The following is a 22,513-nucleotide window of genomic DNA, read 5'->3' on the forward strand; positions in this document are numbered from 1 at the left end:
AAAGAAAGTGAACTTGATCTGCATTCAAGATTTTTTTTTTATTTCTCTTTTAACTTCTTCTCTGGCCCATTGGTTGTTTAGTAGCATATTATTTAAGCTCCACATATTTTTGAATTTTCCAGTTTTGTTCTTATAATTGATTTCTAGTTTTATACCATTTGGCTTGATATAATTTCAATCCTCTTAAATATATGAGATGTGTTTCATGGCCTAATATATGATCTATCATGTAGAATGTTCCATGTATGCCCAGGAAGAATATGTATTCTGCTGCTTTTGGTGGAAGGTTCTGTAAATGTCTGTTAAGTCCTCCTGGTCTAACATGTCTTTTAAGTCCAAAATTCTTTATTGATTTTCTGTCTGGATTATCTATCTGATACCGACCCTGATATCAGTTTCCCCACATTAAACCCAGAATATATGGGGTTAAAACCAAAACACTCATTCCCTGCTTGTTCTCTGGCTTCCTGGCTCCAGACTCCACTATCCTCCATGGAGACAGACACCGTCATAGACAAGCACATGGATTATCTCCTCCCCACGAAGAGATACAGGCTGGTAGGAAAGCTGCTGACAGCAAGGTCATGGGCTCCCTCCTCTCTGCAAGTGTCTCAAGGTCAAAGACAGGCTGGTGGGAAAGCTCCGACCAGCAAGGCCATATACTCCTCCTCCTCTATCTAAAACCCCAAATAAAAACCCGTCCTTTTAGCTTTTTGGGGAGTTTGGGATTTCAGCATTAGCTACCCTCGCTCCTTGCTCAGCGCTGTGCAAAAATAAAATTCCTACTTTCTTCCACCACACCCAGTGTCAGAGTCTGGCTTGCTGTGCAACAGGTGAGCAAACTCACTTCAGGTTCGGTAATACATCCATTGAGGAAAGTGGAGTCTTGAAGTCCCTACTAATATTGTACTGCTGACTATTTCTCCCTTTAGATCTGTTAATATTTGCTTTATCTATTTAGGTGCTCCTATGATGGGTGTATCATTTTTTTCCCTTTTTATTCCTCTAACTGTCTAATTTCAAGTATCTCACCTTCAAGTTTGCTGATTTTTTTCTTCCTGATCAAGTCTGCTTTGAAACTCCCCATTGCAGTTTTCATTTCAGTCGTTGTATTCTTCAATTCCAGGATTTCTGTTTGGTTCTTTTTGATGATTTCTATTTATTTATTAAATTTCCCGTTTGTTCATGTATTGTTTTCTTCATTTTGTTTAGTTGTCTGTGTGTGTTCTCTTGCTTTTCATTGAGATTATTTAAAATGATTATTTTGAATTCTTTCAGACAATTCGTAGATCTCTATTTTGATTGGCTATCAGATCCTCATTAGTTTCCTTTGATGGTGTTATGTTTGCCTGATCCTTCATGATCTGCATACCCTTGTGTTTGTGTCTATGCATTTGGGTAACAAACATGCATTCTGATCTTCACATGTTGGTTTCAACAGGTAAAGATCCTCTTCTATTTGGTCCCTAGGCTGATGGGATTGCCTCTGTGATCTCAGGTGAATGGGGTTGGAATTACTTATTGTGGTTACTGCTCGGTCTGCACTGGGGTCTGTGATTTGTTACCAGGTGCTTAGGGGAATGTGCATCCTGCTTGGTCCTTGGGATTATGTGATTGCCTCCAAGAACTTGGTTAGAGGGGCTGGTATTGGGACAAAGGTCTGCTTCAGGGTCCAGTGTTGATGGTGTGTCTGTTACTACATGCAAGGACAGGTGTGACTCTTTCTAGTTCCCTTTGATGGCTCTTGCTGACTCACTGGGTGGATCCCTTGGCAGCACTATTCCACAGATTGTGACTGAGAGGGACTAGAAACAAGCTACAGGGCTGCTTCAGTATCTGCCACTGGACTAAGTTTTGTGGGCCAACCTCTTGGATCACAGTCAGGTGTGTCTTTTGTCAGATCCCTAGGTGCACAGGACTGCTCCAGGGTCATGACTAAAAGGGGCTGGAGATGCGTCATAGCCTACTTCGAGGTCCACATTTGGGACAAGAATTGGATAGCCTGTTACCTAAAGCATGGGAGTGCGGGGTTCCTCTGGGGTCACTTGGTGAATGCTGCTGAAGGGTAGGGCTGTTGCTGATGGGGTTCTAGCTGAGTCCACAAGGAGATGGAACTGTTTTCAGATCTGTTGTCAGGACCATGGTTGGCAAGCCTGCAACACGGGTGCAGGTCTACCTTCTCAAAATGGCCCTCTTCTGTCTTGGGCTCCAATGAGCTTCTGTAACCCCCTTCCTGATTCCTAAAGCTCCTACAAAGGGAGGTTTGTCCATGAATTGCTGCCGAATTATTGTGTCTGTGTTTGGATATGTGTGGGATATCTTCTATTCTACCACCTTGCATATGTCTGGTAATAACTTTTTAGATACAACACAAATGGCACAATTCACGAAAAGAAAGAATTGATAAATTGGACTTCATTAAATTAAAAATTTCTGCTCTGTGAAAGACACTATTGAGAGAATGAAAAGACAAGGCACAGACTGAGAGAAAATATCTGCAAAAGACATATCAGATAAGAATTTTTATCCAAAATATACAAAAAGCTTAAACCTCAACAATAAGAAAATGAACAACCCAACTAAAAGTGGGGAAAAATTCTGACAGACACCTTACCAAGGAAGATATACAGATGGCAAATATTCACATGAAAAGATATTCAATGTCATACATCAATAAGAATTGCAAATTTAATCAACAATGAGATATAGATACACAACTCTAGAACAGCTAAAATTTAAAACATTGACAGTGACAAATGTTGACAACATGTGGAATAAAACGGAGTCTCATAAATTACTGGTGGGAATGGGTACAGCCAATTTGAAAAACATTTTGGCAGTTTCTTAGAAAAACTAAACATAGATTTACTATACAATCCAGCTTCACACTCCTTGGTTTTAACCAAATTAGTTGAGTGAACGTAAAATTGCTCTAAAGAATAAAGTCTATTAATTTAAAAAAATAACAGTCTAACCCACAACTCAAGCCCAGCTGAAGTTTGCGTTACTCTGTGACTGTAGAAGGCTTCACACTGATACTCTCCTCTTCATCCATTTGGTCAGCAATGGAAAATCTCTTCAGTGTGAGAAGTTACTGAACTGGGAGTAGGGAAAACTGGATTTTAAGACAAGATCGTGAACGGATGCATTGGTGACACTTCACTTCACTGAGTTACGAATTGCTCGTTCCTAAAAATAAAGATCACACTAGCTGACCTCAGAGATATCTTCTATCTCCAACTTATCTATGACTCTTTTCTTCTAGTAAGTAAGGCCAGGTAGGACCCCCAGCAGAGAGAAGGAGGAGCAGAGCAGGCATATTTGTCTCTCTTGGAATAAAACAATTACTCTAAAGAGTAATTTATCTAAAATAAGCTAGTGAATATCTCTTAGAGTTTAGACCTTTGTGAGTCAAGCAGCAAATTACTGCTTCTCTTTTTCCTAGATAAAACATTCACCAAGACCTGGACTCATTCAGGGTTTAAAGGTTACAATAGTAAACTTTTCTGAATGCCATTTTCATCAACAGTTGCTGTAATTATTAACTAAATTATTATTTATTTTTAACATGAGTTTTTAGAGTGAATCACAGAATGCTGAGTCATAACGCACACTCAGGAAATGTGGGGAACTTGCTTGAACTCAATGTTTTGCTTGGAGATAGCATGCGGGACTCAGGGGATATGGGGCCTGAGCTCTATCACCTGCAGTCTGTGTGTCCTTAACCACGGTGCTGAAACTCCAAGGCCAGCTTCCTCATCATTAAAATGGGAATAATTTTACCTTAAGTAAAGTTAATTTAGAGAACCAAAAGAGTTATGATGGGTGTGAAAATTCTCTACTTGTCAGTCTCTCTGTAAACATGAGAACTAAAACATTTTGTAACTGAGGTCTTGAAAAATCTTATTGTTTCCCTTCCTAAAAGAGTTTAGAATGCCTTTATACAAGCATCGCCATTAGTTATCCACTAATGTATACCATTACAGTAATATTTAGATCCTCATGAACACTAAATGTCATCTCCTGTCAGATCTACATGTTGTGGTGGTTCTGTACTGTGGGTCTGTTTAATGAAGTCCCTGCCTCCCATCCTCCGCTGAATCTACACCTGTTGTTCTGTCTACACTCTCCATCTGCATACTGTACTTCATTTCATTATTTCGGACAAGCACAGGTCAAAAAAGCACAGAGGCAGCTGTGTCTGGAGGTGACTGGGAGGCAGGGGAAGCCACAGTTTCTCAAGCCCTCCCCGACTAAATTCTCTGAGATTGACTCTCCCCTCAGTTATGCTGAGCAAGTTTCACTGCTGCAGTGATAGAATCTATGGTCCTTTTATCCTTGGAGTCAAATAAGGGACATGTATTTAATGTGAAACCTGTTATTTTGTGAACAGGGTCAATGGGGTATACATTCAGAGTAACTAATATTTTGGAGGTTTTGCTTTGTTTCTATACAACTTTTCTTGAGGCAGCTTTGGTATAAGCCGTAGAGCACCACAATGGACATCAGAAAGTCTCAGTTCTAATCTCAGTCCTACCACCTATGACCTGTGAGATCTCAGAGTCTCCCTTTACCTATTTTAAAAATAAAAGATAATAAACTCTATTTTCCTGTGATTTTTAGGAGGTTTAATGGTAAAAGGTGTGTATATTTACTCAGCTATTTACTTGATATATATATCATATATATATATATATATATATGGTTATTCAAGATGTGAGTTATGCTAGCTATTTTATGTTTAGGTGACTATAATCTTTGTACAGTACATTAAAATATTTAAAAGGTTTCCATTTTAAAGGAGAAAGTATATTAGTGTTTGATAAAACATTACAAGATACACATCTTTTATATACAAGAAATAGAGGGCACTGATTTCCCCTAATGTAGTAAATTCTCAACTGGTCATCAATCTGAGAATCTAGAGTATTGTACAATATTAAGGACCAATCATTTACTGCAGTGGTTCTTTATCTTGGCTGCACTTGAAACCACCTGAGGATTTTTGTTTGTTTGTTTTTTGATTACCACTTCCTGGTCCTATCCCAGACAAACTAAACCAGAATCTCAAGGATAAGAGATTGGAAAGAAGAAGAGCAAGACCAAAGAACACCTTATTTTTATGTTTATCAGTGGGGCAAACATCCAGTCAGAACGGATATGAGTTGATTTAGCTGATTGATTTGTCACTTTATACATCAAAGAGGCACATATTGAATTAGGAGGAAGTGCTATAAAACTTTATATTTCATGCTCACAGTTGTCTGACTAAGAAGAGACAATGGATGTGGTTATGGTCCTGCTGCTCTGTCTCTCTCGTTTGCTTTTCCCTTCACTCTCAAACTAGAGCTCCGGGACAGAGAAGCTCCCACCTGGCCCCACTCCTCTCCCTATTATTGGAAATATCCTGAAGTTAGACGTTAAGGACAGCAGCAAATCTTTAACCAATATAAGTAGGTTTTATGATCCTTCTGTGGCTTGCAAAGGTAAGTAAATTAATCTTTTTTTTTCTTTTTGGTGAGGAAGAGTGGCCCTGAGCTAACACCTGTTGCCAATCTTCCTCTTTTTGCTTGAGGAAGATTGTCCCTGATCTAACATCTGTGTCAATCTTCCTCCATTTTATTATGTGGGATGCCACCACAGCATGGCTTGATGAGTGGTGTATAGGTCCACTCTTGGGATCCAAACCCACAAATGATAGGCCACCAAAGTGGAGCATGTAAACTTATCAACTATGCAACCAGACTGGCCTCTTAATCTTCACCTTTAAATAAAATATATTCCTGATGGCAAATGATTAAATAGATAATTGCACGGAAAATACTCACTGTGCATTCCATTTTTTCCATTCCTTATTTTTAGTTTGTCATTGTCAGATTGTGGAATGAAGTAATGCATTTTGGAAAAGGAGAAACATTTAAGTCGTCATAAGATAGGATCAAAATAATAAAGTGGAAAATGTCTGGAGTGCTGCTGCCCTTGTTTCATAGTCATTTGCTGTGATTTTTTGGGTGGAGGTAAAAAGGATTAGAGATTTTATTCAAGGAGTTACCTTCTTTATGAGCTGTGGGTTTTGTTCAGATTAGCCATGAAAATTAAGCTTCTCTGAAGAAGAAAGTCATGTCTAATGTCAAGAAATAGCTATGGGCTCAGAATCAGAAAAATTGAGTGAAGTAATGAATCATTCAGAATGAATTTGATGGCAACACAGTCCTTTCGGATTTTCACAAAGCTGTTGTCTGTACCCTATCAATGCTGCAGGATAGAAGAAATTGTTCTTCCATGATATGCTATATGTTCATGCATTGCCTCTGTGATGCTTCCTCTCCTTCTGTGTTAGTAATACCAGTGGTTTCAAACTGGGGTAGGTGTTAGATCATCTGGGTTCATTTTCAAAAATATAGATTTCTAGTGTTCATTACAGGCATACTAAATCAGAATTCCCATGAGAAGAGTTCCACAGGTAATCCTCAAGCTAACAACCTTGCATTGTTCCAAAGGTGGGAGGCATTGGGGACTGATAAATTGCTCAGTCATCAGGTGTCAACAAGACATAAATTCAAATTTGGAGCTTCTATTTGTTAATCGTGGTACACTGCAAAAGATTTATAATTCTCTGACTTCAGTTTCTTCATTTGTGAAACAGGGAAAATAGTGTTGTGTGAGGATTATATGTAATCTGTGTTCTCACCAGAGAACATGTGTCAAGTGTGAATAATCTTTCACAGCCTTATGTTGCTGAACCAACTGATGTTCTCTCACCTAATTGGACTATATTTGTACGGTCATCTTCACTGACAAGTCTGATGGTTTTTTCCAATGTCCTTGCCTACAGTTCTCACCAGTGACAATGTTATATATGGTTTATAATTTAATATATGATTTTAATTGCTTTGGATTATTTCTGTGCAGTTCTCATTCATTATAATTTTCATGTAAACAAAGCATGATTTAAAAACTACCAGCATGAATTATTTCATGATACCCACTACTTGCTATATTGAGTTACATATATCATGAATAGACATGCTAGAGAATAATTCTGCAAAATATCAAGTAGTAAATGATTTATTTAACTGGAGTTTAACTATTATTAATCCCTCTCCCTAACTATAATTGGCTCTGCTTTCAATTTTGCTTATTTTTTCCCCTTCTTTATTAGACTTTGGATTAGAAATAAACAGTAATTATTTACCTCCCACTACCACCTCTTGTAACCTATGAAGTGCTTTTCACAATTACTCTGATTTTATGCTTGGATTCCAAATTGCCCTCTTTTAAAATTTATCTTCCAGTGGAAAAAAAGGACTACAAATCAGATTTTACCTGTGAATCTCTCTCTCACACACACACAAACACACACACACACACACATCCTCTAGGTGTTGCAAATTCCTCTCCACGTCCTTAGCAAAAACAAAACTTTTTTTATGAAAGTTTAGAATACTGGACTGAGTGAAGGAACCTGGCATAGAAGCAGATAAATCAGCAGATTTCCTATTATTCAATGCCCAATTACTTCTTCACGTCATTTGTGATTCAAGTTACCTTTAAATCTACAGGTATGAATTTGGGAGCATTTTACATATAAAGTTTATTGATCATTTTATTGCAATTTCATTTTAAAGTTCCCCACCAGAAAGAAAACCTTTTCTCTACTTTAATTTCTTTATCTATAAAATGATAGAATTGACAAAATGATGGTCAAATTTTAAAATTTATTAATATTCACTGTACTGTTGATGGCTACGCAGAATAATATCCTAGAAGTCCAGAAGAGGGTGGTTTTGCCCAGATAAATTTGGGGGCTAATTGGAGATGGTGGACTCTACTTCCTAAAGTAGAAAATTATTTTTGTTTTCTATATATGAAATAAAGAAATAAAAGGACATCATTTATCAATTTAAACTTTTTTATTTGTCTTACCTGAGATTTAGTTTGAAATAAAAATTTTTTATTTTACTTTCATTTTAGACAAACATATCTACCTTATTATTTTTTAATTACTTTATTAAGGTATTACTGAATTATAGCATTGTGTAAATTTCAGTTTCTGTATAGACTGCAACATGCTCACCGCAATCATTTAGTTGTTATCCATCATCATACATATGTGCCCCTTTACCCCTTTTGCCCTCCCCCCAGCCACTTCTCCTCTGACAAGCAACAATCTATTCTCCTAAATATGTGTTTTTGTTTATCTCCCACATATAAGTGAAATCATACGGTATTTCTTTTTCTCTGTCGGACTTTTCTTAGCATGATACACTCAAGGTCCATCCATGTTGTTGCAAATGGTACAATTTTGTCTTTTTTGTGGCTCTGTAGTATTCCAATATTTATATATACCATATCTTCTTTATCCATTCACCCGTCGATGGGCACTTGATTTGCTTGTGAATAACGCTACAATGAACACAGGGATGCATAAATCTCTTTGAATTTTATTTCATGTTCGTTGGATAAATATCCAGTACTGGGATGGCTGGACCATATGGTATTTATATTTTTAACTTTTCGAGAAATCTCCATACCGTTTTCCATAGTGGTTGCACCAGTTTGAATTGCCACAAGCAGTGTATCGATGGTTCCCTTTTCTCCACATCCTCTCCAACACACTCTTTCTTGTCTTGTTAATTATAGCCATTCTGATGAGTATGAGGTGATATCTCATTGTAGTTGTGATTTTTATTTCCCTAATAATTAGTGATGTCAAACATCTTTGTATGTGCCTGTTAGACATCTGTTTGAATATATATATATTTAATAATTTTATATGCTTTATTCAGACTTCTTCTGCCATACAAAACATATCTATGTTTTATAAAGTTCTGTTAAGGAAACCAAATGTAATGAAGTAAGAGACTAAATGTTTTTAATATACTCAATAAGAGTATTGGAAATTTCCAATTTATTTCACGTAATATCTGCTCTGGTAATTACTAGTAGTCAAATAATACCATTATATAAAATGTTTACCATTCAATTATTCCTTAATAACTAAATTGGCTTGTTTTCAGTGTCTTTTTTTATTTTTTTAATTAAGGAAATTTTATTTTAAATCTGGCTTACTTTTCTTTTTTTGAGGAAGATTAGTCCTGAGTTAACATCCACCGCCAGTCCTCCCCTTTTTGCTGAGGAAGATTGGCCTTGAGTTAACATTCATGCCCACCTTCTTCTACTTTATATGTGGGACACCTGCCACAGCATGATTTTGGGATCCTCATTGACAAGACAACTGGGTTAGGAATGACAAAATGATTGGGTTTTATGGTGTATGAACCCTAAACAAACAGAATTTCACCCTATGCTAAGCTGACATGACCTGTGTTCTGTCTAAAAAATAATTGTGTGATCTTAGAGAGGTCATTTAACTGCTCTTGTGCACAGTTATTTTATGCATAAAATGCTCAATTGTATTTAATGGCATTTTAAAGACTCTCTCCATTCTAAAGTACTGATTCTGTCTGTGAGGCTGCTTGATGCAAGTGAGAAATAGCAGAGCCTAGCTTATGCTCTTTATCAAGTTACTCAAACTCCCTTAACCTCCACCCTCACCTACAAAATGTGAATCATAGCAATTCATGCCACCGTGTATTTCCAGGTTATAGGGAAGACTTGATGTAAAAAATGAGAGATTTGATATAAACACCTTTTTTATTTTTGAAAATAATGTATGAGTTTAGGAAATAATTATCATCTTCATCCTCTGGTCATACTTCTCTTCCTGAAATCTTTGTAAGCAAAGAGAATTACTATATATGTGCAGTGAAAATGCTCCCTTTAAGGTAGACACCACATTTCATTCATTTTTATAGTAAACATTTCTACCCAGGACTCTGCATATGAAATACATTGTCTTTATTAAGTGTTATTTATTTATTTATTTATTTTTCGCTTTCAGGTCTACAATACTTTCCCTGCTGTCAGGGATTATTTACCAGGGAGTCATAAGAAACTATTTAAAATTTTGCTTATATAAAAAGATATCTTTTGGAAAAATAGTCTCTAAAAAAGGACCTCTAGACATTAACAATCCTTGGGACTTCATTGATCATTTCCTGATCAAAATGGAACAAATAAAATGTTAACAACAGGGGCTGGCCCAGTGGCACAGCAGTTAAGTTCACACATTCCACTTCTGTGGCCCAGGGTTCACTGGTTCTGATCCCGGGTGCGGACATGGCACCACTTGGCAAGCCATGTAGGCATCCCACATATAAAGTAGAGGAAGATGGGCACGGATGTTAGCTCAGGACCAGTCTTCCTCAGCAAAAAGAGGAGAGTTGGCGGCAGATGTTAGCTCAGGGTTAATCTTCCTCAAAAAAAAAAAAAAGAAGTATGCTTCACTTAGAAGGCAACATTCCTTGAAATTAATGCAAAAAATTAAACCATCTTTTAAAAAAATGTTAGCAACAGCTCAATTATTTGATTGCTTGTGCCATTTGTGGTTCATTGATTAATGCTGTAGTTACTAGGGATGTTTAAATGGTCAGGCAAGAAATGCTTGACAAGCACTTTAAGCACTTATTGTAAGGATGGATCTTTACCAAGCATCAGGAAAATTTAAAATTGAATTGTTAAATGACTAGAATACATGGACCCTGTTTTTAGGTCCTAATAATATACTTGAAGAAGGACAGGATGTACAACTCAGATGAAATGGATACAATTACAAAAATGTTACAAAACAAAATATTGAGCCATAAAATGAAGACGGAAATGATTATTTGTCCTCAGTATATGGATGAATGAGAAGGAAAGGTTTGACCAAGGTGGGCTTCCTGAATGTTAGGTTTGAGGAGATCTTGAAATGTTTTCAGTGAGAGACAAGGTAGGGAATTTCAGGTGGGCTGAGAGGTGAATGCAGAAGTTCAGAGGTGTGTGTTGGCAAAAAGATTAGGTAGATAAAAGAGGGAAGCCTCAACTGAGTGTAGCAGAAAATGAATTTGGACAGATAAGGTGTCAGAAGTTGGTGTTTCTCAAGTAATCTGTAAGCATGAATGCTGATATGGAAAATTTTGATTTGATCAGGAGAAATATGAGCCAAAACAAGAATGGAATTCAGATAATTATTAGGAAAAATTATCCTGCATGTCCTGCAGAGGTATCTATATGATGAGAATGGAGTTCAAGGACTAGTATGGAGATTTTTCATTTCTTTAAACTTAAGGCTTCGTGGCACCCTGGACCATAGAAGTGGAGAGGAGTCTCAAATAAAATCAACATTGTCTATCTTATCATATTCTCAGAGGTCTAAGAAAAGAAATAAATTTGGCTGTGCCACAGAAGTCAAAGTAGAAGCAGCATTTTAGAAGAAATGAAACAGATAAAATTTGGAAATAAAGAATGCTGTCCTGGGAAAGGCCTTGGATTTGATTAGACTTTGTGTCAGAGGAGTTCTATAGACAGTGGTTTTAGTAGAGAGGGAAGGATTGGAGACAAACTGTGTAGGAAATTTCAGGGATGAGACCCAATGTCTCATATGGGAAGTTCAACTAAGGTGGGAAAGATTTGAATGGTGAATTTAAATAGAGGAAGAGGCAAGTTGAAAAACTGAGTAAAAAAGGTAATAGATACCATGAAGACACTTGTGTTGATACAAGGTTCTCAAGGCTGTGAGGTGAGGTAGACTCCAGAATAACTTGAAAAAAGCTAACTTTAGAGAAGAAAATTGTTCCCCCTGAGCTCACCATTACTTTATTCAACCACCTTGTAGAACTGAGAAGATATGAAAAATCAGTTACTAAGGCAAGATGTGAAGTGAGTCAAAGATGCTGAAGGGGGTGATATTCAAAGAATTATCCATATAATTTGAGCTGGACCTTCATATTATGTGTTCTAGATGCAATAAAGTGAGAAGATAAAATAATTTGAAGAAACTGGAAGAGGGAAAAAGCAAATTACTTTTACTCTCTGCCTTCTCTTCTGTTAGAGCAGTGACTCGTTCTTTTTGGGGTCCTGTTAACTTGAGAATCTGATTAAATATGTGGACACTTTTCCAGAGGAATGCACCTATGTGAGTTCATCAGTTATGGGGGTTTCCTTGATGCCATGAAGCCTCTTCATTAATCTCAGGTCAGGGTGAGCTCTAAGATCTCTAGTACTTCTATTTCAAGTGGTTATTTCCTGAATACTATATTTAAAAACAATGTTGTTTCTCTGGCCTCAGAATGTGTTTAAGGTCCTGATTAATTTATTTTTGTGACAGACTTATTGATATGTTATTCACATATCAAAGCACTTGCCCACTTAAAGTGCACAATTCAATGTATTATAGTATTTTCAGAGTTCTGAAACTATCATCACAATCAGTTTGGGAACCTTTTCGTCACTCTACAAAGAAACCTCATACTCTTTAGGAGTCATCTCCAATTTTTCCCCAAACATCCCAGTCCTAGGCATCCACTGATCTGTTTTCTGTCTCTGTAGATCTGCCTATTCTGCATATTTTATATCAGACAAATTTACAATATGTGGACTTTCGCGAGTGGCTTTTTTCACTTAGCGTAACTGAAAGAATTGCTTTCACTTATAAGTGTTCAAGGTTTATTATCATTGTAGCAGGTATCAGTACTTCATCCTTTTATGGATGAATAATATTCCATTATAAGGGTGGACTACATTTTATTTATTCATTCATCAGTTGATAGACATTTCAGCTTTTCCATTTTTTGGCTTTTATGAATAATGCTTCTATAAACACTACTGTACAGGTTTTTTTGTGAACATGTATTTTTATTTCTCTTGGATATATATGTAGGAGTGGAAATGCTGATCATATTGTAACTCTATGTTTAACCTTTAGAGTAAGTTTGGCTGGATCAAAAATCTAAATGGAAGAGCTAAAACTATAAAACTCAAAAGAAAACACAGGCAGAAAAGCAGATGTACCATTTCATATTCCGACTAGTAATGTAGGAGATTTTCAATTCCTCCATATCCACATCAACACTTGTTATTAGCTGTAGTTTTGATTATAGCAATCCTAATGGGTGTGAAATTGTCTTTCATTTTAGTTTTGATTTGCATTTTCTTGATGGTTAATGATGTTGAACATGTTTTCATTGACCATTTGTATATATCCTTTGGAGTCATTTCTCTTCAGATTATTTGCCCATTTATTCTCAAGTTACTTGGTTCATTTATTCTCAGGTTATTTGTTTTTATTTATTTTTGAGTTGTAAGGGTACTTATGTATTCTAGATAGAAATCCCTTATCAGATATTTTGCCAATATTTTATCTCATTCTGTGGGTTATCTTTTTACTTCTTGATGTTGTCATTTGAGCTTTTTAAAATTTTATGAAGCCCACAGTATCTGGTTTTTTTTTTTCCTCCTTGGTTGCTTGTGCTTTTGGTGTCACACTGAAGAAAAATTACCTAATACAAGGTCACAAAGATTTATTCCTATGTTTTGTTCTAACAGTGATATAGTTTTAGCTGTGTCATTTAGGCCTACAATCCACTTTAAATTGAATGTGTATATGGGCAGATGTTGAAGACGGTGATGTAAGAAGGTCCTGGACTCACCTCCTCCTGAAGACACCAAATCTACATCTACATTTGGAATAATTCCCCCTGAAAGGAATCTGAAGACTGGATGAACAGAGCCTCCACAACAAGTGATAAAAGGGCAGCATCAAGACAAGTAAAAAAGGCAGAATCAAGGGCTCACCAAAGAAAAACCACACCACAGCCACAGCAATCCACAATTGGGAGAGATCTCAAATTATGAAACACTTCCCCAAAGAGCAAGGTCACCACAACATTTAGATCGTGCACAAGAGAGACAAGTCCCTCAAACACTGGGCTTTGAAAATTAATGGGGATTATGTCCAGGAAAATTATTAAACTATAAGGAATGGGAAACCTGCTCTTAAAGTGCTTGCGTGCACATTCACTCAACCTGGAAACCAGCTCAAAAACACAAGTTTGAAAAACGCATAGAACACAGGCAAAGGAGACTCATTTACTGCCTTTAAAACATTGGCTAGAGATGCATGAATCAATTGAGACTCCCCATGGGGGCTGAGACACTAACGGGAGCCATTTTTATCATCTCACTCTACGTTGCTAATACCACACTGGTGGGTGCTATTTTGGAATTCTCCCTCTAATCTTCTTGTGCCAGTGGGTGCACCACAGTGAAAAGCCCACCCACCAAATCACTGCAGCAGTCACAGACATGCCTCTCACACAGGCAATGGAGCAGTCCTGCCCACCAATGTGTAACAGCAGTCGCAGACACACCTAGCAGACAGCCATGGACTTGCCCCCATTAACCAACGTGCCAAAGCAGTCATAGATGCACCTAGGAGTAGGCTTGAGGCCAGCCCCACTCACCATGTGCTGCACCAGGTGTGGATGCAACCAGAAGTTGGGCCAGGGGACTGCATCGCCTACCAATGCACCACAGTGGTCCTGACTCCACCCTGCAGCAGGCTGAAAGCCAGCCTCGCCTACCAACATTCCACAGTTACAGCCTGGCTGCAAAAGCGGGGCTCATGCAGGCCACATAGGGGATGCTTCTTGAGTGTTTGGCTCAGGTGTCCAGGGATGACTGAACTTCAAGATCCCACAGGAAATCTCCTGTGTAAGACCACTCCTTCAAGACTGGGAGAGGTAGTTGATTTAGCTAATATATAGAAACAAACACAGAGAGTTAGGCAAAATGAGGAGACAGAGGAATATGAACCGAACAAAAGAACAAGACAAACTATGTGAATGACTGAAACCAAGTCAGAGGAACTCATGGGCTCCAGGAATCAGGAGACCTCATGAAGGAGAATGGGAGTGCCAGGAAGGGTGCTGAGCACCAGGCCTAGAAAATGTCCATTTCAAAGTGGACTAGGTGAATAAAGCAGGTCTGAGGGGAGACACCAAGAGCAAGAGAGAAGTGGTTGGTAATGTGAAGTTTAAGCATTTGGAAAATTATTACTAGGAGTTTGACACATCTACCTGAGCATTTAGGAATTATCACAAATCTGCATCTAGAAAATAGGAGTGAAATAGGCTTTCAACTCCAAATATGTAAAAAAAGAAACATAATCAAGTTATCTCACCAATGGACAACATTTATGTAGTCATAGTATTGTAAACATTTATTATTGATATTACCAAATATTGTGATGTAAATATATGGGGGAAAATTGAGTAAGGGGAAGTATGTGTGTGTGTGTTGTGTGTATTTCTTGGTTTGAGGGAATGTCTGTGTGTATTTTGGATGGGTGGAGATGGACAAGTAAGTCCTCATATCCCATCAGAAAGTCATTGGATATTGTCTAACTATGGATAAATCAATAAATAGAAATATAATAATTATTTTAAAGCATGAACATAAATTTCAGAAGAATCTGCTAAAATGGGTCAAAGTGGCTCTCTTTGTGAAGTGGGGAGGAAGAGGGTACCATTGCACACTGCACACACTTACACACATACACAAACATACATAGATATACAACTATTGGTAAAATTTAGTTTTTAAAACACTATATATTATTTTAATATAAAAATTTTGATTCCTGTTTTCCTTTCTGCAAGGCAGTGATTTCTTGACTTAATTATATACTGACCATATTTTCAAACATTTCATCATTTCTATATGTATTACTTATCATATGTGCTAATATATAAGTATGTACAAATATATCTAATGCTTAGTTTGTAGGAGAGTTATATGTATCTTTATTATAGCAATTCTCTAAGTCTAGGTCTACTTCTTGGCATATAAGTTATGCTTATAATGATGTTGGGACACCTTCATAGTGCTTAATGCAACCCTGAATTGCTGTGGTAAGTCGGCCATTTTGTTTCTTTTCCATCAGTCTTACTTGTGTCTTATCAACTAAAGTGCAGGAGGAGATTGACTGTGTGGTTGGCAGACACCAGAGCCCCTGCATGCAGGACAGGAGCTTCACAGCATGCATGGATGCTGTGGTACACAACTTCCAGAGACACATTGACATCATCTCCACAAGCATGCCCCTTGCAGTGACCCATGACATTAAATTCAAAAACTACCTCATCCTGAATGTGAGGTTTGTTTCTCATACAGTGACCTCAGCACTCTTGAAGTTCCTGATTTCACAGTATAGTGCCAACCTCTACCAACACAAGATGAGAGAAGAGCAAAAATCATACATGTGGCAGCTTGAAGGATATATATAAAGCTTCATATTGAGTTATAGTTTACCACAGATTTTTGTCCCAGAAGGTTTCTAATCCCTCTAATGCATGATCATTATGTTTATTGAGAATTTCTAGTTAGTATGCTGCAAGCTATTCAATTATGTTTAAGCCAGCACATATTATTATAACAAAAAATAAGATAACTCAAAATTCTATTTAGGGGGGAAAATGGTTGTGAGTTTGTTATGGTTGCAAGTGCTGCTGCATCTTCTAGGGAAGAGACAATTGAGAACTTACTAATAAGTAATGGTCCTTGCCTCAATTAGAGATACAGTAAAAGGGTTAGGACTCCAAGTCCACTCTTTTTTCAACAGAAAACACAACTAGGCAAAGAGTTTTCTTTTTCATGTTTGAGTCTGAGGGGAAGAATTATGACACTTGTTTCTCCCATATAATTAACTAAATGGCAACTAGACTGAGGAATCAGATAGGGATTGCCCATCTCTTCCATCTGCCACATCGGTTTTGTGGACCTGCTTGAAAGGAGCATTGCATCTTCTGAGCTCACACCCGTTCACTCCTCTGCCCAGCAGTACTGTTTGAGCCTAGAGATGCCAGAGCTTGAGGAATGACCCATTCATTCTCTTCTACATGGGACAAGCCAGTAACCAAATATGCAACACTGGCTGGCTGATTTTACCATTCACATCAGTTCGGGAAAAAATTTCAAATTTCATTTACTACATCTTAAAGCCACTAATATACATGTATATATTTGGTGCAATTCATTTGGTGGCCAGATCTTCACTTGTACTGAAGAAGTGTTATTTATATTCCTTTATTTATCCCACTTTGTGTGACTAATCATGTACTTTGCAAAAGAAATATCTATGTATTTGATTATGTGGTACCATCCCACAATCCATCTGGAGGATCATAAAATCCATGGTATATACATAAAAACACCTTTTTTAAAAGTTAAAAAATTGGGTTCCAGGGGCTTCAGATAAGGGATTGATTTCTTACACTTTTGTGAAGACAAATATTCATGTTTTATAAGCCAAAGCAGAAAAATAGGAAAAGGGTAAAATTGTTCCCCTACAGACCATTTTGAAATGATTGATAAAAACAACATTGGGGAAGGAAGACTTTCTGTGAGTTGCACAATGGTTATTTGCATTTCAAGTGCCCAGATTATATGCCTTTTCAGATTTTCAGGTTATTTCGCAGCCAGGAAAATGCTTGATCAGAATCACAGTTGCATGCTTAGGGAAGAGGGGTGGAAGGAGTGTCACTTGTGCAGAGAGGAATGTTTCCTCTTTGGCTTTTGTAAGTGAATCAGGTATCACCTTCTGCCAAATGTGTCCTGAAAGTGGAAAACTCCAGTAGGTTTTCAGAAATGTAAGTTACTTGATATAAAAATCCAGAGGACCTCAGAATGAACACTAGCTCTGCTAGTCTAAGCTATTATTTGGGGTAAATTTATTATCCCTTTGAGCCTAAGTTTTCTTATTTCTAAATTGTTGATAATACCTATCTTATTTATCTCTGTAGGATGTGGCAAGAATTAAACCAGGCAACAAATGCAAAATGCAAGCTAAAACTATGAGATGACATTTTCACCCTTTAGGTTGATGAAGACAAAAAAGGAGAAAACATTGTGTTGTGAGGATACGTGGAAATAAGTACTTTCACATACTGCTGGCAGGATTATAAAATAAATCTATTTTATAGGACAATTCGACAACATTTATAAAAATACAAAATGAAACTTCTTATAATACAAGAGGTCAAAGTCTTGGTACCTACTCCATGTGCAAATGAAGACATGTCCAATTTTTTTTATCACTCTTAATAAAGAAATGTTGCAAACTACCTAAATGTACATCAGTAATGTATTGACACATTCATATAATGCAACACAAATAAGGCAGATGTATATGTGCTAATATCAGCAATATCCAAAATAGCGCTTGTCATTTAGGTAAAAAAAAAAAGAGGAAATATATTTTCCCCCACTTTTGTCCACGACTCTCCTTCCTTAACAGACACCAAATTACCAAGCATGTTTGCTAAGTGATTACTTTCATATTTGAAAAAATTTTATGCTTCATATCAGTATAATTATTTTAGATTTAAAAAAAGAGAAATGACTGTCATTCAGTTTACATATATGACAATTCTCCATTAATACTGAAAGTATATTACACAACAGTTTAAGGGAGGCATTGGATATTTTCAAACAGAAAAATGATAATGCTCTACAACTAGAGTTTAAAGCATATTAACATATTTTAAAATTAAGAAATAGACAAAAGTTTTAGTGCTTTTCACAGCTTAATTTTCAATTTATTTAAAAAATTGCCTTCCTACCTACATACAATCTAGACTTTGTAAGTCATAGTTCCCACTAAGTGGTCATCATTTATATGACCTGTCAGTGGAACCAAGACTTCTGGAAGCTGAGACTTGACAATTTCAGACTTTGTTGCAAATGGCAAAAAAAAAAGGATTCTGAATGAATAGTTTTGGTAGGACCATGCAGAGAGAGTATGACATGAGCTGATAGTTGAAAAACCTGATTCAAAAGTTTGTATGTGAAACACACGGATATGTCAAGAAAGTGAGGAAACCAAGTCTATACGTTTGAGGTGCACATGACATAAAGAATAAGTGTTGTAGCTGATGGTATGGCAAAGCAGAGAAGGAAGATAATAAGTAACTTGTGCCCAAAGTCACCTTAAATGTCCTTCTGTTTGGAATGCCCTTTCTGGACAAAACTTTGACCTATTAAATCAGGAACCTAAGGTGGGAAAACATAGTCTCTGCCAATTATTCTTGTAAATGCTTTTACATCACTTCTTACCACATATACAACTGTTATGTGTTTCTAAAGTCTGGAAGAAGGAAAAAAATGGACATTATCCTTGAACAAAAGACATAAGGAGAGGCCAGATAGAGCTATCAGGCAAAAAAATGAGGTGATCAGTGCCAGCAGTTACCATGAGGCAGAGAGCATTAAACCAAGATCAACAAAACTATAAGCCGTCATAAAGGCAGCATAGCACACAAAAAAAATTGTTTTCTCTTTACTTTCTCCAGTGAGATCTAGTAATTTCTCATTCTAGCTTTATTTACCTTGTCAGAACCAAGGACCCTCTGTAATATCTGAGGATGCCCACAGCACTGTGTTGAACAAAAATTGGGAGTAGTCATTTCTGACTTCCATATTGATATCAGGGAAAAGGTAAATTTATGTGTTTCTTGTACATAATATATAAATATGGCCATTTTAAATATATTTTTTATTTAACAAAGGCTATTCCAACTATTACTTATCTATCCCTCTCCAAAAAGAAAAAGAAAATCCATCTACACCATTTGTTTCTCTAATTTCAAAAAGTCAGAAAGATCTCAAAGGTATTTTCTGAAATTCTCTGTACAAAATATATCCCTCATTCTGGAGGCATCTAGCTAATGTGGAAGCAAATAGTTGTGTTGTCACACAATCATGGATGCATGATCCTGGCCACCAGCGTAACTCTGTTAAAAGCCTCAGGGGTGGAAGAGATTCTGGACAGCAAAGATGAGAGTACAAGGTATGTGTCCATCAGCACAGAACTCCCCACCTAACTCAGGTTACAGAAGACCAAGAGGAACAGCCAGTAGGTACCCACCCTGCCCAACAGCACTCACTGTCTGAATGCTGTGCCCTGCTCCAAGACCATCAACAGGAACCACATGGGCTGGGGTAAGAAGAGAACTTTGCCTCTCTGCTTCAATGATAATGTCCTACCTGTGATCCATGAAAATGTGTCCAGGCTGAGGTGATGGTCCCCTTCCAGCAGGATATGGAGATGGATAGGCTGAAGTTGCAAGACACCTTTACCTGAAACATGAATGAGGAGCTTATGACTCCTGAGATGTTTTCAGAAATTCTCTGTGACCACCTTGATTTGAACCCATTCACATTTTTCTCAGCCAGCAGATCCAGTCCAACCCACAGACAGCATCCTGGAGGACCAGTCAAACCAGTTCATCATCATCAAGCTGAAAATCCTGGTGGGAAATATTTCCCTGGTGGACCAGTTGAGTAGGACAATAAATAATATGTGATAAACTTAGAAGATGGAATTTTCCCTACTCTGGATTTTAAAATGTATAAACAAATTGTAACAACATAAATATGGTTACATAAAATAAATATGAAGGGTGTATATATATAATTTTTATATTTATGAATCTATGTGTCTATTACGTTTAACATCTAAATATTTAAGTATGTCTTTTCAAAGAACAAAGTATTTCTTCTACATAACAATAATTGCATTTACACTAAAGGAATTATGATCCATTCAATAAAATCAACAGTATACTTGAAAACTGGGTGAAATCTTCAAATGGCAATGTACTTAAAGAAAACAAATAACAAAAGAAAGGGAACTGTTCCTGATTACAAGATATTAAAGTGAAAAGATAAACAAATTTAATATTTGTTCCTTGGTTGGACACTGAGTTAGAATTAAAAAAACCTTTAAGGAATATTTTATGAGAGTCAGGAAAATTTAAATAAGGCTATGTATTAGATTTTAAAACAACAAACACTGGGGAAGAAGGAAAATATGATTTCCAGAGTGACCACATTATAATATCAAATGTTCAGTTTTCAAGAAAAAATCAGAAGGCATACTGAAAAAGAAGAAAGAGCAAAATATGGCCCACTGAGATGAAGAAAGTAAGTTGATAGAAACTTTCCCTGAGGAAGTCCAGACACCAGACATACAAGACAAAGACTTTTTTTCCCTGATTTTTCTCCCCAAATCCCCCAATACATAGTTGTATTTTTTAGTCATGGGTGCTTCTAGTTGTGGCATGTGAGATGCTGCCTCAGCATGGCCTAATGAGTGGTGCCATGTCTGCACCCAGGATCCAAACCAATGAAACCCTGGGCTGCCAAAGTGGAGCATGGGAACTTAACCACTCGGCCACAGACCTGGCCCCAAGACAAGGACTTTAAAACAACTGACTTATATGTGCTCAAAGAGCTAAAGGATAACAGGGGCAAAGAACTAAAGTAAATCAGGAAACTATATATGAACAAAAGGAGACCATCAATAAAGAGAAATTATAGAAAGCTACTACACAGAAATTCTGAAGATGAAAAGTGCAATCATTGAAGTGAAAATTTAATAAGGGGTTTAACAACAGATTTTACTGGGAAGAAGAAAGGAAAAATGAATGTAAGATAGAACAATTAAAATCGTTGAGTCTGAGAAACAGAAAAAAAAGAATGAAGAACAATGAAGAGTCTAATAGCCCTATGGAATACTATCAAGCATACCTACATACACGTTATGGGAGTCTCAATCAGTGAAAACAGAGACATAGGCAGAAGAGATAATGAGCAGAATCTTCTGTAATTAGATGAAATACATGAATACAAAACCAAGAAGCTCAACAAAGTCTAAGTGGGATAAACTCAAGGAGATCTGCACTAATCCACATTATAATCAAACTGTTAAAAGACAAAGATGAACAGAAAATCATGTAAACAGCAAGAGAGAAGTGATTGTCACGGACAAGATCAACATGCAATTTCTCTTCAGAAACCACAGAGGAAAGAAAACCATGTGAGCACATACTTAAAATGCTGAAAGAAAAAAAAATACTTGTCAATAAAGAATTTTATATTTGACAAACCTGTTCTTCAAAAATTATAGAGAATTTAACACATTCCCAGATAAACAAAAGTTAATAAGCTCATTACTACTGGAATTGCCCTAAGAAAATGCTAAAAGGAATCCTCCAAGTTGAAATAAAAAGACATTAGACATTAACTCAAAGCCATATGAAGAAATTAAGATCTCAAATAATGGAAAATACATGAGTAAATTATTAAAAGCAATATTATTGTATTTTTAGCATGTAAGTATACTTTTTATTTTATACAAAATGTAAAAGATAAATGTATAAACATAATTATATATCTATTTTCCTGGGCATAAAATGTATAAAGACATAACTTTTGACAATAACAGTATAAGGTGGAGGATGGAGTTGTAAAGGAGAACAGTTATTGAAACTACATTGGTATCAATTCCAACTAGATTGTTATAGATTTGTGATGCTAAATGTAATGTCCATGGTAAACACAAAGTACATAGCGAAATATATATACAAAAGAAAATGAGAAAGGAATTAAAATATTTCCTGCAAAAGAATCACTTAAACACAAAAGAAAGCAGTTATGAAGCAAATGAGGGGGAAAACTAATAAAACATACAGAAACCAAATAGTAAAATGGCAGAAGTAAGACCTTAATTATCTGTAATTACTTTAAATATAAATGGTTAAACTTCCGAGTGAAAAGCAGAGATTGGAGA

General features: G+C 36.6%; 1 pseudogene; it reads left to right on the forward strand.

Moving 5' to 3' along the window:
* Positions 1-20,246, forward strand: part of LOC124235237 (SWI/SNF-related matrix-associated actin-dependent regulator of chromatin subfamily B member 1-like) — a 39,736-nt pseudogene extending 19,490 nt beyond the window's left edge.
* Positions 20,247-22,513: the final 2,267 nt, after the last annotated feature.

Source organism: Equus quagga, chromosome 2, assembly GCF_021613505.1.
Source record: "Equus quagga isolate Etosha38 chromosome 2, UCLA_HA_Equagga_1.0, whole genome shotgun sequence".
NCBI lineage: Eukaryota > Metazoa > Chordata > Mammalia > Perissodactyla > Equidae > Equus > Equus quagga.